This window comes from Puntigrus tetrazona, chromosome 21 (assembly GCF_018831695.1).
Source record: "Puntigrus tetrazona isolate hp1 chromosome 21, ASM1883169v1, whole genome shotgun sequence".
In the NCBI taxonomy this organism is placed as follows: domain Eukaryota; kingdom Metazoa; phylum Chordata; class Actinopteri; order Cypriniformes; family Cyprinidae; genus Puntigrus; species Puntigrus tetrazona.
The window spans coordinates 5,993,517-6,009,970 of record NC_056719.1 but is presented as its reverse complement, the minus strand read 5'-3'; positions in this window follow the sequence as shown (position 1 = coordinate 6,009,970).

Below are 16,454 nucleotides of genomic sequence, written 5' to 3'. Positions count from 1 at the left end.
CAATTGAATTATCTGAACTACACACACCGAGGTAATGGTAATGCAATAATGTGATAACAATGACAAATAGCTTTAAGACCTGCCTTTCTCAAACGAGCTGCATTTATCAGTAACATACAAAAGCATGCACTACAAAGTCTCTGCTTTTTTTTTTAATCAGCATCTCGTAAATATAATGTTATTCTCTCTGGAACATTAAATAATTAGGATAATTAGGTTTAATTGTTCAGAACTGGATGCATTAATAAAAATGCAGAATGGTTTTTACATGCATCTTTGGTTAACGTGAACCTGAATTCCCATATACAGTTCTTTTAGTGAATCAAAACATACAGTGCAATCATGCTCGATCTGATTCAAAACGAACAATTCGAACAGATTCAATTTGTCTTTTAGCGTATCAACAACATGTGCAGCGCGATCAGTGCAGACTCTCATAGCAAATGACTTCCAACGAATCAATTCTTCTAAATGAATCCTCAAACAAACTGCACTACCCTAAATTAAATGATTTCATCAAGCATATATACTTTATAGCTAAATTCTAAAATCTAAAACGTATGTTTGAAATATTTATAATTTGAATGGAGCTTTCTGTCATCTGGCAGCAGAATTGCAAAAAGAATCTTTCATTCATTAGGAAACTGGAATTCATGAGGAATCTCCTTCTAAGCAGTTTCAATTTCTATAAAATGTATAAAAATAAAAGACAGGAGGATATGTCACAGAAAATTGCACACTACACTATATTTGTTTATGCACACACAAACGCCATCTTAAGTTTCATTTCCTCCTATTTTTATAGTTGAGTTAAGGGAATAAATTGTCCATTGGGGAGTATCTACCTCGTTGTCTCCGGTGGCCTTTTCTTCTCTCCACAATGGGGCAATAAGTCTCTGTGAGCCCCAGCAAATCAGATCCTAATGAGCCTCTTTAAGGCTGTTGAATTTCTAATGAATAACTCCAGTGCACAAAAATAAACACGTTGCTATTGATCATGCCAAGGAAGATTTAACACTTAATCTAATAACTGTGGTGGAAGTGTTTGGCAAAATCTACGAGCTCTGTGTTTTATCCATGGGGGAGTTGCTGTCTCTGCCCTGTTATTACTGTACGGATCATCTGACTAGATCAAAACCCAGATTTGATTCAAAACCCTCTCTACATGAAGAGGCCTCGTGGAATATTTATTTGCCGTCAGTATGTTCCATTAGGCAGTGCTGGGAAAAGCAGGATCCACTGAATGGGCTTGAAGAGTGTGTGTGCTGCCACACGCACATGTTATTGAAGCTACCTCACTTGAGTATATACGTTGTTTCTTTAGTGAGAGAAAATAAATGATATTGTTTTAGAAATTAAACAAATACCTTGTTTGGGGTAAAGTGATTGAATGCAAAAGAAGGCTGGGTGAGATTCTCTGACAGTGCTTTCCTATAGAAATATATACATTAGAGTATTTCTTTTTGGTAGAGATTCAAGACTAATGTGAACAAAAATAAAGGAAATGTTATTCAGTAGTGGCACCAAAAGACCTTTTGGTGCCAAGTTTTTCCTTTATATATTCACAATATAAAATGTTAGATAATTACTAGAATGGCTATACACTTGCTTTGGTCATTTACAAATACTATAAATATAAATTCTGCATGCTATGAATTTTAGTATATAGTGAGAAGGATCTAGCACAATATTCATTAAATATTGTCAACCCAGTTTAGATATGAATGAAGGCTTTATTTCTGAGGCTAAAATCATCAAGAATGCGAATAAAATTAAATGTAAAAGATCATTGGAATGCTTTAGAACTTTTTTCTTGTGACAATACTTCAGATGTGTGATACAAAAACCTAAAATTAAAAATTAAAAAATTGACTGACAATTCAGGTTTCAATTAAAAAAGGTAATTGCAATTCTCATATCTCACTAGTGTGATTTTTTTCCATGATTCTTCCCTTTTAGTTACTATTATTTTTCTACAGTTATTCAACTGTTAATTTTTATACTGATATTCAATTGCCTTAGAATGTTTTCTGCTAATCATTATGTACAATTAAGAGCTTTTAATAAGACTACAAAATGACAAGTTTTTAATCCACTTTGTATTCAGTTTGCACTATGCCATGAATAAACACATGGATGTGTTTTTTACTCCAAAAGTGAGGAAAAACAGCAAGTTTCATTATCTTAGGTTCTTAATTCGTGGACTAATGTATTAAGATCTCATGCAAGTATTATTAAAGTAATAAATGATTCCAATCATGGGCAAGTTCTGTGGGATTGATTATTGGATCGAGGTTATCCGGTAGATTTTGGCTTCTCCCTGTCACTGGGGCAGGGATATTGTGATGGGTCTTTAAGGCCTGTACTGAATATTTAAAATCTATCGCACATTACAGCTGTGTCATGGGCCTCAGGTGGAATGCAAATTTAGAGCCACTCCTTGGAACCATTAGAGGTGAATGCTTTTGCATCGCAGCTGTCTGTTCGAGTGGCTCTGTCAGGATGGGTTTGTTTTGAAAGGTTACACACCAAGCAAATCGAGTAATGTCATCCTTTAAAAGAACAGACAGTGTATGTTGTATTCCAGATCTACGACATTGGTGGAAATTCACAAGCATCTTCAGAAAAACGCTATGGAAATAAATTCCTAACCAGGCATCTCAGGAACAATGATTGCTTCCACATGTTTCGCTCTTGCGCATTCCTGCTGAATTCCATATGGGTTGGGAAATCAATCTCTCTCGATTATGATAGCTGCAAATTGTTACTCTTTTAAACACGAACAGCTTATTACTCACGATAGAGAAGTTTACTGGCGGTGGTAGCTTTATTCAGCGTGATCCAGAGACTCCTCTCCACTGCCCTGACCTACAGTGTTCCTGCAGAAAGATGTCTAGTGTAATAATGATAATGTGTTCAGACTAACGCTGACCTCTCTCCCCTTAGAAATTAGCCTTAATTGAGCATTCAGCAAATAGCTAATAGAATTTAGAGGTATAACAATACAGGGATATGGTGAGATAACTACAATAACAGATATAAACTTCATGTTGAGTGTGAGTAAGTGTTTTTAATTGATTGATGGAAAAGACGATCCATTGGTTTCTGGGAAGACTAACAGCCATTTACCGCTTTCTCTGCAGTAAAAGAGGCAAAAAAGGAAAGATAAGGAAATTACTTCTGTGCAAGGGGATAAATTATTCAGAGAAGATAATCATTTTATTGCTGACATTAGTAATGTGAAGAAGCATTTAATCTCCACTCCGCTGGGACAGAGGACTTTAGGTGAAGGTTTTTATAAAGATTCAGCGATGGTGTTCCTAAATAGTCTATGGTTACTTTAGTTTACCTGTGTTACAATCAAAACACCACAGAACATGACAGAGAGTGACATGCAAATATGTTAAGATCTAATATAAAAAAGTACACTGCTGTTATTATTACAATAACAATCATTTTAAATGTTCAAATATAAATCATTTTAAGGAGTTATAATTTTTCATTATTATTATTATTATTATTATTAGAAAATATTATTTTTATGTTATAAAAATTTATAGAAAATAAATAAAAGTTTGTTTAAATAATTATAATATTTTAATATTATTTATAATATGTTACCATGAACCACAAAATCAGGTCCATCTGAAAAGTATATATATATATATATATATATATATATATATTTACAAAATATATCTTTTTTTACCCATATATAATGTTTTTGCATACTATTGCTACAAATAAACATGTGACATGTCACATATTATATATGATTTAAATAATAAATAATAATCAATTAATAAATGTAGATCAATACTTAAAAAGAGAAATGGTAAGAGCTTTCATGGTAAGCTTAGGATGTTGGTTTACATTGTAATAAATATTTAACAAATAATACTTTTTAATGTTATGAAAAACTATGAATATTATATATTCTACTAAAAATATTAATTCAATTAAAAATATATATTAAAATGCTATATTTTGCTATAGTTAATTAAAGTTAATAAAATAATTCATTAATATTCATCCTCAATGTGTTAAAAGATCCATACTGATATGTACTTATGGATGACTTTTATTTTGGCATCACCTGGCCATAACTCCAACCTATTATTTTTTTCTTCTGTAACCAAAGAAAGAAAACCAATCCAAACACGCAGACACAAAGTAAAGTTTGAAACCCAAAGTGACCCCATGTCAGGACAAACACTCACTTATCTGTTTTGAGCAATGGCCAATATGTTCCTCCCAATATTAACTGAAGAAACGAGAGATTTCTCTGTCCTAGGTGTAAACATCCTGTATCTCCAGAATCAACAGATGTCTCCATCTGCCCGGGCGTCCTCCGATCGCTCATACGTAAATCCCCTCACAGTATAGCACACATTGATCTGGCCATAGATCCGCGGTGTCAGGATGATGTACATTATTTACAAGTGGCTGTTCTCCTCCTGTGCTATTTTTCACCTCAGCTCTCCTCAGGGGGCAAATTAGAAGAAAGCAAAAAAAAAAAAAAGCGAGCTCCCCGATAGCCATCTAGCATGACGAATTATGAGTGTTACAAAATAAAATGACAAACGGGCCTGCTAGACTGGAAGTTAACAAGGCACTGATCAGCTAGGACCAACGTTATCTTCTCTTCATGTTTATTGCAGTGAGGGGCTCTTATTGCCCCGGCCCTGACATTGATCGACAGCTTCTATTAAGCGTCCTTCCCCGAGCAGCTGCCAGGAGCAGATACATTAAATAAAACAGTTATTGCTTTTCATTGGCTGCCCGTGAAAATATTGCCGCTAAATAGCTCCTGCCATCAGATGCGCTTAAGCTACAAGGTTTTAATTTGAGAGACTGGCGCATAACGCCACGCAATTGACACCAGCCTTTGTTTCCCCGCTGTAATGATTGTGTACATATCGTTGAATTGATGGTCTGTCGCCTTTGTTCAGCTTTAATGTGTGGCCTGTTTGTCAGGCGGAGAGCGATGCCTGAACACGGATTTTTATCTCTTCTCCTCCTCCCTCGGCGTCTGATGTTTCTCTCCTTCGTCTTATCAGAAGGCCAGTGCGCTTTGGCGGCTCCTAAGCTCTTGTCTAGCAACAAGATAAGGCGCTTTTTGCTGGCAGGAGACAACAAAAGCGTGGGCCGTTACAGCTCTTTCTGTGCGCGGACAATATATATATATACATGGTCGAGATGAATTATGGCCATGAAACGGCCTCTGGTGTTTGTGTAACACAGATATATTTGAATCCGGACCCCTCCTCCTGCCATCTATCCAGTGTTATCGTAACGACGGCAGGGCAGCTGCGCTCTGCGGCGCGGATGTCATGTCTCTCTGTTTGTGCGCTGCATATTAAAAGCTTTATGGAAGCAATTAAATGCACGCTTAATGGCGAGGAGTTGGCAGAATGAATGTACAATTGAATTAGCAGTTATGATGGGGCACAATCCAAGACAAGTAAATGGAATTACTCACACATTTCTCTCGTCCCCATCAGGTTTGGCAGCATGACACCACTTAATTAGCCCTTTGTCACATATATTCTCTCATTGATCTAATTTTCACACAGCCTGCGCTCTGGATTTCCACTGATATTCTCCATGGATTTTTTGGAGATGCGATATATTGGAGCTGACTCATCCCAATAATAATTAGCCCGCTAAGTGGCTTCAGCAGTGAGAGAGAGGAGAGCAAAACAGGTTGACCAAATTCAATTACGTGGATACTCTCAGTCACACAGGCCGGGCTGATCAGACGTACAGCAGCTGTACTGTGTCTCGCTCTGTGTTACAAACACAGTCACAACACTTCCTAAAGAAAGTGATAGAGGAGACATAGCTGAAAGAGATAAGTTATTCAAGCAATCTACTACGTGACTTTAAAAATTAAAGATTAAGATTAAATGCTAGTGTGAAAAATTGTGAAATTCATTTATCATGCCTTAAAATATTTTTTCCACCTATAACTGTGGCAATGGGAAGTGAAAAACATCTCTACAAAATTATATTTTTTATCAAAAGTAAAGAGTAATAACTATAATATTTTTTAGTACCCAAAGATTTATTTATATATATATATATATATATATATATATATATATATATATATATATATATATATATATATATATATATATATATATATATGTATAATCTGCAAACATAAAGTATCTGGGAGAACAAACTTAAAGGTTTTATAAATGGAAGAGAGATTTTGTCACAAACAGGTGTCATTTATCCTCAGAGTGGTCACCCTCAGAGACGAGGACAAGAAGAGTATTGAAATCATGCATCATAGCAGCTAGCCTCTGTCAAGCCACGGACAGTGAAAAGTGAAGTATACTTTCTATACCCCCACCTTCCATTTTAAGACTGTTTGAAAACATTTCAGCAATATAAAACTTATTTAAAGTCTAATGTAACTAAACTACATAAAAATACTCTACAGTATTCATGTCAGTGGGTTTCTGGTCCCACTTTATATTAGGTGACCTTACCTGCTATGTACCTGCTAGGTAAAAACAATTGTATAAATAACTAACTGTTTTCATATTGTATTGCAAAACATTCCTGATATATTGAGGTGCGATAAATTATGGATAAAGGGACATGTAATATGGGTGGGTTTAGGGGTGGTTTAAAGATGTAAGGGATGGGTGAAATTATAATTAAAAATGTAATTACAAGAAATGAATTATAGATGTAATTACATGCAGGTATTTTTGAAATATATGTACAATGTGAAAACATATATGTACACAGTAAGTGCATTCTATCCAATGACAAATTTAAATGTAAGTACATAGTAGTTAGTAGGCCATCTAACATAAAGTGAGACCGGAATTTTTTCTGCGTTCTGGAAATGTAACATAAATGCAAACAGATGAAAAATTATATTTTTAATTTCATATGAGGGGTTTATAGAAAATACGCACTTATATTTAATTACCGCATGATAATTTACACCAACCTCCACGCTTTCTTGAAAATAAGTTTAAGTTCAGACCCTGATGAGACCCGGAAGTGGAAGTATGACAGTATCAGCTTCCTCTCTTGGCGATTCTCAATCCTGGACATCCCGCAGAGAGCAGACTGCTGCTGAATATGACGCCCTTGCAGATTAAGTGGTCACTTGTTCAACTTTCGCCATTAACCTGAGTGCACCAGGCAGTTTGCACTCTCGCCGGGCTACATTGGCACATTTATTGTCTGGGGACAGACTAATGGATCCCCAGTTAAGGTGTGTTAACAATTTTTCTATCGATTAATGAAGGGAAATCATAGCCAGACGAACTTAGCCCACAAGATTTAGTGGCTTTTAAGGTAGTAGGGACGAATATAATGCTTTAGAAAGAGCTACTGTACATTATATATAAGACACCTGCTACATTAAGTTACATTAAGGTTTAATACGTCTTCATTACTGGCAGGGCGCCCAACCCCTTCAAGGTTGAAATAGAGATCCACCTTTCATTATGCCACTTCTCATTGCTCTGCTTGAGAGATATCAAATAATAATGGAACTATTGAGACAGTTCTGCTCGAGCTGTTAATGCTAATCGATGTATTAAATATTGAGCATTTCCATAGCAGAACTTTGAACAGCTGCCACGGCGGTCGCCAAGATGATTCAGGATGTTGCCACAGGCCTTACTTTTCATTTTTGCTTAATTAAACAAAGTAGACCATGATAACGGCCCTATGACCTCTGAACTGCCACTCTGGGAAAGTAGCTACGCATACTCGGATGTGATTTATGATACTTCTAGATAAACATAAAACTCGGACGCTTCGGTTTTACGGTGTACGACTGCTTCACTTTGCAGCAGAAACTGTACTTCCTGGAAGGATAAACAAATAAAGTCCCACAGACTTTTCTAATAAATATTACTGTTGTGTTTGCAGACAGAAATTATGCTTTTAAATAAGTCCCTTATGCTCACCAAGACTGCATTTATTTGTTAAAGATCCAGTAAAAATAGTGAAATATTATTACAAAATTAACATAACTGATTACTATTTTAAAATATTTTAGAATGTAATTAATTCCTGTGATGGCTAAGCTGAATATATAATTTTTCTTAGCAGCCATTACCTACTTAGCAGTCCCATGATCCTTCAGAAATCATTCTAATATACTCATTTGGAGCTCAAGAATCCATGTTAACAACATTTTTGTGAAAACCGTGCTCTTTTTTTTTTCCCCAAGACTCTTAAAAGCATAACATGAAAAAAAAAACTAAACTGAAATAGACGCCTTCAATTGCAGAATACGGTTACTTAAAAAAAAAAATCTATTTAACATTATCCTTGCAATATTGATTTATTTAAAAACGCATTTCAATTCATAACTTCTGAACAGTTGTTTATTTTACTCAGAAACGCTCATTTCTGGTGTGTTATGTTTATCACACACAATCTTTTCAGAGCCATCGCAATCCAATCCTCACGTCCTCTATGTGCATAAATGCACAAACACATGACAAACGCCAAACAAACACTCAGTAGGCACGCCAGAACGCAAAGATCCCACGGCAGAGCTTAAACAGAGTGTCTCGCCGAGTATATGAGCAGGGGTGGCCATGTTAGATTCCCTGCGCGCCGCACACCCACGCAGCTCAAATAAAACTCCAGCACAGTGAGTCGGGTCAGGCCGCTCAAGGAGGGATGCACTGCAGTGCCAGTTGTATAGAAAGAAAACAAGGTACCCAGCAGGATGTCCTCTCAGGGCCCAGCCAGCCAGATATTCAAGCCCGCCTCCCTGTTTCTCTTCCTTCAGAGTGTCCAAAGAGTTAGTCATGTTTGCCTTGTCGCTCTTTGATGAGAGTAAATATAATTTGCTCTCAGACACTTTGATTCTGTCAAAAAGCAGCAAATCAACAATGATTTTCAGTCCTAAGGAATGTAGCACTATAGTCAAAGACTGAGGTTTCATTCAATATGATCTCTAAAGAGTACGTCTGTAATATGTCAAATATATGGCACCATATCAGTCATCGCTTATATATTATGCTTATATATATTATATAATGGGGTTTTTTTTTTATGTATCCACTTGTATCCACGCTGTGATGTAAAACTAATGTAAAGTTAATCTGTTAAATTGTGATCTTTAACAAATCTTTAAATGAATATAACATTTTCATACTGTACATTTGAATGTTGGCTTTAAATGAAAAAGCAAACAAAGTTTCAGCTTTTTACTTAGACTATACACGTATTATAAACTATGTACATACACACACACACACATAAACACACACACACACACACATATATATAGAAATAAAATTCATTTTTGAGTGTACCGTATATTTAATATGTGTGTCTGCATGTGTGTATGGATTACTTATGGCTTATATATATATATGTGTGTGTGTGTGTGTGTGTGTATTTTATGTATATACCTGTATATATATGTATTATTTTACATTATATAAACATTTTTAACTCTAAAATCTGTATAGGCAAAATCTGTAAATAATTATTGGCTATACTATACATTTTTCTTACAGAATTTTTTAAAGGTAGAAACAATTTATGCCCATTTCCAATTGTAATAATTGATCATGTTCTTTTCAACATATGTTGTACAGCTTTACTTAATTTCCCAGTAAGATGTATGTCAAAACAAATCAAACTTGATTTTATGGAAAACACCATTTAAAAACATGAGGCTGCTGATAAAAAAATGCTGAACACTTATTAAAATTTCTTGTTCTGTGGCACATTTGCAAGCTGTGCCATTGTGGAATTGTTGCCAATAGCTTGTACTGGGCAGATGGGCGAGTCAGAGAGATGGATCAGATGCCTCATAAATTTCTGTTTGCTACCAAAACTGAGGAGAGATACAGCTATCCATGCTTTATTGCCAGCCAGGGCACAGGGTGGGTCTGCCAAACGCAACAGTTTAAATTGTGTATCCAAATTATGCCCGATTCAGCACTGTGTAATCTCATATCTTCCATGAGTGCTGTTTTCTATACCTAAAAACTGTTTATGACAGTGTATCCTTCAGCATAACACTGCTTTTTATGTTCACTAAATATTGTTTTCACTGTATTCTCACATTTCCACTCTATTCTACTGCTCCCAAAACCACATTCTTTTCCCTAGCTGCTATAAACAGCAATTGAGTCGTAATGCTTTAAAATAGCTGCAGTTCAAGGTGAAATTTGAATGTTTGTAGAGCTATGTCATTTATGTACATAAATGGTTGATAGAGTCCTGGAGTTTTATATGGCAAACAGATGTCGGGGCCGAGCACTTAGCATTTCGGAGCACCTGCTTGAGTAAACAGAGGCCTGCTGAAGCCTGGAGCTCGCCTGTTTTCTCTCCATAGACACCCTCTCACTGCATCCAAGCAGTGACAGACTGTCACAAATTTGGAATAGCTATGATTTTTTATATATATATATATATATATATATATATATAATATATATATATATATATATATATATATATATATATATATATATATATATATATATATATAGTTACATTTTTCTTTTATTCAACTTAGAAGCAATAAAGTCACAATAATAATGCAATTGTAATTGTTTCAAATAAAGGTTGTTCTTTTGAACATTCTGTCTATTGAAGAGTCTTCACCATTATTGATAAAGCACAAATAATAATTGAAAAAATCACATCAGCATGTTACTAAACGATCATGTGAAGACTGAAATAATAACTGCTGAAAATTCAGCTTTGCCATCACAGGAATAAATTATATTTTAAAATGTATTCATAGAAAACGGGTTATAATGATCTTAATAATTTAACATTTTTGTGTTTGTTGGCAAGTTGTTTAAAGTATTTTATAATATACTGTTTTCAAACAATTAATCACAATTAATCACATCCAAAATAAAGTTATTGTTCATGTAATATATGTATGTGTATTGTGTATATTTATGTATATATTTATTGTATATTAATGTGTATATTACAAATATATTGAAAAATATTTACAAGTATATACATTTATATTCTTACATCTTATATTTAATTTATCAATATTTTTATTTTTAATATACACATGCATATTTGTATATATTCATAATAACAGTACTCACACATATATTATGTAAACAAAAACTTTTATTTTGGTTGAGACTAATCAAGATTAATCATTTATAGCACTAAAGCAATATACTGTATTTGTGAGTGTAAAATATAGTGGATTTTATTAAAATAAAACATGTTTTAAGCAAATTTAAGACCAAAATGTACAAAAATAAATACATAAAAATTCATAAATTGTTTGCAAATGTCCTTTTAGTATCCAAATGCTTTTTGGAGTCACTGTATAACATAGGTGAGGTTAGCGAATACATGACTTCACCTCTCGACACTGTAGTCTTGTTTTGAAGGTACATCCGCAACAGCACTTAAAGTGTATCTCCTGCATGCAGACATCTGCCCGATCACTGCTTTATTCTGTGTCCTCCTTTACTACAATTGACTTGTCATGTATTTCACAGCTAATTAGGCCTTTACAAACGAGGCCAGTGCCCACTGATAAGGACGCTGCTAAATTGACCGTGGAATGCAACTATTCAATCAGACACAATGACCGCCCTGCAGCAATAATCAGGATTAATTCATGCTTCTGCATTGTACACAGATGCAGTGGCAGAACATCTACATGAAACATAAAACTAAGAAGAATTCATTGCAAAGTCTTTTCTGGATTTCCATTCACAGTTGTCTGAACATATAATCAATATATTTTCCTGTGCTCTTTGTGTGTGGATTCAGCTCTGCTCAAAGCATGCTAGTAGAGTACTGAGGTCCATCTGAATACCCCTAAATGTCTCTTTCCTTTAGCACTCATCTTAAAGTCTGCTTTGAGTAGATAGGCACCAAGATTTTAGGTCAGTTGCTGTCTCTGTCATATATATATATATATATATATATATATATATATATATATATATATATATATATATATTACAGTCCATTATTTTCCATTGTACTACAATGGATTGCTCTTTTGTTAAATTGCTGCACAGAAAATGGGGGACAAACTCATGAAAACAATGTTAGTAAGTTTTCTGCCATTAAATAAATCATCTAAATGGAGCAAAATATGTTGTTTAGCCATGGTCAATCAAGACAAAATGGACCAAGAATCGAGAAAAGGCTGAGTCAGCAGTTCACAAAGATATATAGCCATTATACATTTCCTCCTCCTCTCTGGAACAATGAAATCACTAATAATCATCATCACAAAAATCATTATAAAATGCTTTGAAAAACATCTAAGGCATTAGGCATTAAGAATAATACGCAAATAATGCTTTAAATTGGCTTAAAATTGTTTTTTTCCCACCAAAATTAAAATTTCTGTTTAGTTTAATTGCAATTTAGTTTTTTTTTCCTGGAGCGGAGCATACATTTTCCCTGATTTATAGAAAACACCCACTAAGATGCCATTCAGTGCAACAGTTTTGTGAGGCATATTTACAAACAAAAATCTATTTAAGACTTTTAAAAGACTTTTTTTTTTTTTTTATTTGCTTTACCCTTTTCTTTACTGATTTAAAACTTCAATTTAGTAAAATTGAGATAGTATTATTGTTTTTATTGGTATTTGAATTAGTTTTCTGTTGTTATATTTTCAGTTTTTTTAATTTTATTTAAAGTAACACCACCCTTACATATCCTACTTTAGGCATATATATAAAAATACAGAAATGTTCTACTAAACTGTTTGCACTAACAGAAGCATATTATCAGTATCTCGATTCAAATGCCTTTCACGAAAATGAAATATCTTCACCAGAAACAACATCCAACAATTCCAATTCACCCTAAAATCATGTTACGCAGTACAACACAACAGTTTCTGCTGACTATAAAAACCGATTAAATCCTAATCCTAATCTCATTCACTGACCATAGAGGTATCAGCTACTGTTTTCGCTCTGTTTTCAAGTGGGAATGACAAATTAAGTGATCCTTTCCCCTTTCTCCCCACCATGTTCTTTTTCTGTCAGCGGCTTCGTCCTTCATTCCTCCGGTGACAGGGAGTGCTGAAGGACGCCTCGACTAGCTGACACTGCAGTTCCGTCCGCTTCTGGCTGCCTGCTGCCAAGAGAGCTCACACTGCCTTGCAGGCACTTGATGAAGAAAAGGAATCATGGAGTGAAGAATGATGAAGAAATGAAAGTGGGAGACAGACAAGCTGCAAAACGAGTGTGGCACTTTTAAGGTGACAAAACCTACTAATTAGGCAGAAAGGAAGGCGTGTAATAGATTTCAAAATGATCTTTCTATTTAAAGACGCTATAAAACTATCCAGAAGAATATGACACACAAGATCAATTCAACCGCGCAGCGAACTGAAATGATGAATAGATGTCAAACGTGCATTTGGAGATTTAGAGGACGACTGTAACGTTTGGCTTCTGAATGTAAAAATAATAAATATATATGGAAAGAGACGCTAATTTTTTTAATATGACCGCTTGGCACAATCGTTAGAACTCAAAATTTCGTTGTCTTCATGATAAACGGTCTGATTCTGTCCATTAGATGGATGATTTTCCTAACTGTATAAGCAAAACACAATGGACTTTGTCAAGCATCACAATTCAGGCATTAGTCATTAGATATTGCATTTCGCTTTAATGGAGGATAATAGGATCATATCCATCTCAACTAGCGCCAGTAAATATGGCATTTTAATGTTTACTGCACTGTTTGGATTTCTGGATTATTTGAGTGGTGCTACAATTCATATAACATGACCGCTCATTCTGATGGTCCATGCCGCAATCATTACCGTAATTATCCTAGTGATGCAGTTGCAAAAATGACTGATGAATGAACAGAGGTTTTTGGCTGCTTTTTGGCCGCCACCAGGGCACGCCGTATTCATCTTCATTTTGCGTGGGGAGATTTTGTTCGTGTTCGCCCCTGAGAAAAACCAGTTCTGCAGTTGAATGCCAGTAATTCTAAGCGAACGCAAAATATTACCTCAGCATCTATCTTATATCGATGTACCGCTGCTAAACTTACTCACTTTAGGCCATTTCAGGTTTAGTTAAAAACCCAGGAATGATCTGCGTGATGGATTGGACAGACTTGTTTTAAGCCTGGCAATGCCATTGAGTTAATAACCTCACTTTTTATTCATATTCCAAGAAATCTATTAGTTTTATGACATTCTGAGAGAATTTTTACCTGGACGTGCACATGGTTCAGAAGTGAAAGGACCTGAACGTAATCTGCACACTCATGTCCCATAAATGTCTTTATGAATACTTTTATGCATCGAATATTTAATGCAAGCGGTAAGATGTCATGGCGCACCAATACACATGGTCAAAAGATGGGACAAAATGACCCCGCTTACAGGGATTCTCTATTTCCTGCACAATTGATTTATTTCACATTATTAATGAACTTTGCTGCAGCTCCACTTGTCAGGGCTGCTGTGCAGAGGTCAATAACCAGAGGAAACTTGATGTTAGTAGATCCAGCTTAAGTGATTCTGTCGCGCTAACCATTCAATATATCAGGACAAATGTCAGGTGCTTTTAATATGTTGATTCACCGCTTCTAATCTGCATAAGCGCAGTGCTTGTGGGGATCCAGAACACAGCCGAGCCGGGAGATTTATATGCTTTGCTGAAATTCCCCTTGCTTTGGTAAATATTTGAGGTAGAAGGTAGAGTTGGCTAAGCAGCAGAAGAATTTTAAACATTTTCTCTTGGTCTAGTGGAAGAACATTGAGGATTAGTGGAGAAATGTGGCTTATTTGTTCATTTTCATTCATTATTATATCCGGAAAAATCACAGCAATTTCCATTAATCCTCCTGAAAGCAAACAGATGGTGAACATCTACTGAGATTAAATGTTTGCTTTTTTACATTTTATACATTGTTTGCATGCTAAATATATATATATAAATTTATATATATATATATATATATATATATATATATATATATATATATATATATATACATACATATATGTGTTAATATATATATATAATTTTTTTTTATATATACAAAATATATTGTGCAATATATGGATAGAAATATACTGTATATTAGTGTTTATTATATATATATAGAATATATATATATATATATATATAATATTATTATATTTATTATATATAAAATGTATATATAAATACATGCACTTACAGTATAGCATTTAAAAATGTATTTACATAATAAATATTTGAAATACATAATTTTTTTAATGTAAAGCAAACTTTACTTTTTAAAAATAACTTTTATAATTTTAATAATTAAATGAGATGAATTGTTTGATATATATATATAGATATATATACATACACACAAGATATATATACATATATATATATATATATATATATATATATAGTGCTGTTATATTATTATGATTAATTATTTATATAATTTACTTTTGAATTTGAAATCATATATATCACATATATCCCAATAGAACATGACATTTTGTTTACTTAATAACATTACATTACACAGTTTTAACATTAGCAGACTTTAAGGGTGGCTGGATATGAAAAAAAATTGTTATCTGATATAATGCTTGTCAAATATTTAGTAATTATAAGGTAAACCTCAAATGTCAGATCAGGAAAAGTTTTGTGAATCACTGTAAATTGGAATAAATTGATTAAAAAGTAAAAGTGGTCGAGATTTTGCAGAAGGGCCTTGGAGGCAGCCACGTTAACACTAAAGGTGACTAAACTGGCTGGCTGCAGTTTTCTGGTCGGTTGCAGAAATCAGTGCAATGGATTGGCAGGAAGAGACGAAGTTGCGCGGTGGCAGAGGTCAGTGTATTGTGTATTCTGTGCAGTCAATAATAAAGTAAGGACTTATGCCTGCTGGAAAGTTAATGAGCAATCACAAGGACCTTGGAAAGTCATTTGCATCCTTACATCGAAGGCACACTTTGGCTCTGAAAGGGCCCAGGGGATCCAGAGTCATCGGAAAGCCACAGCAGGCGAGGTGGAGGAGATAGACCTTCCGCAATGATCCCCAATACCTCTAAAAAGAACAGGATTATCCTTTCAAAAAGCGGATGATATTGCTCTTTGGAAGTGTTTCGATGCTGATCACTGCAAATCGTGCAAAACACAATTATGCTACTGCTTTCCATGTTCCACAAAACTACAATAGTCAATTTTAAGGATTTTTGCATTGAAGATGAATTTTTATTTCATCCAGAAAGTGTATAAACAACGCTCTCTTTAAAGTGGGTTTAAGTAGCCTACAATGGCCACAAAAGCATACTTCAATTGTTTAAGAACGCCATCAGTCATATGTTTGGCCTAAATCTGAATTACCTGGCTTTCTGGTTTCTGCTGCATACAGGGTCAAATGGAACAATCGCCAGGTTAGTGGAGGGTGGGTAGTCAATTGAATATTCAGCATGCCCTGAAGTCAACAGCCATCACTGTGCATGCATGAAG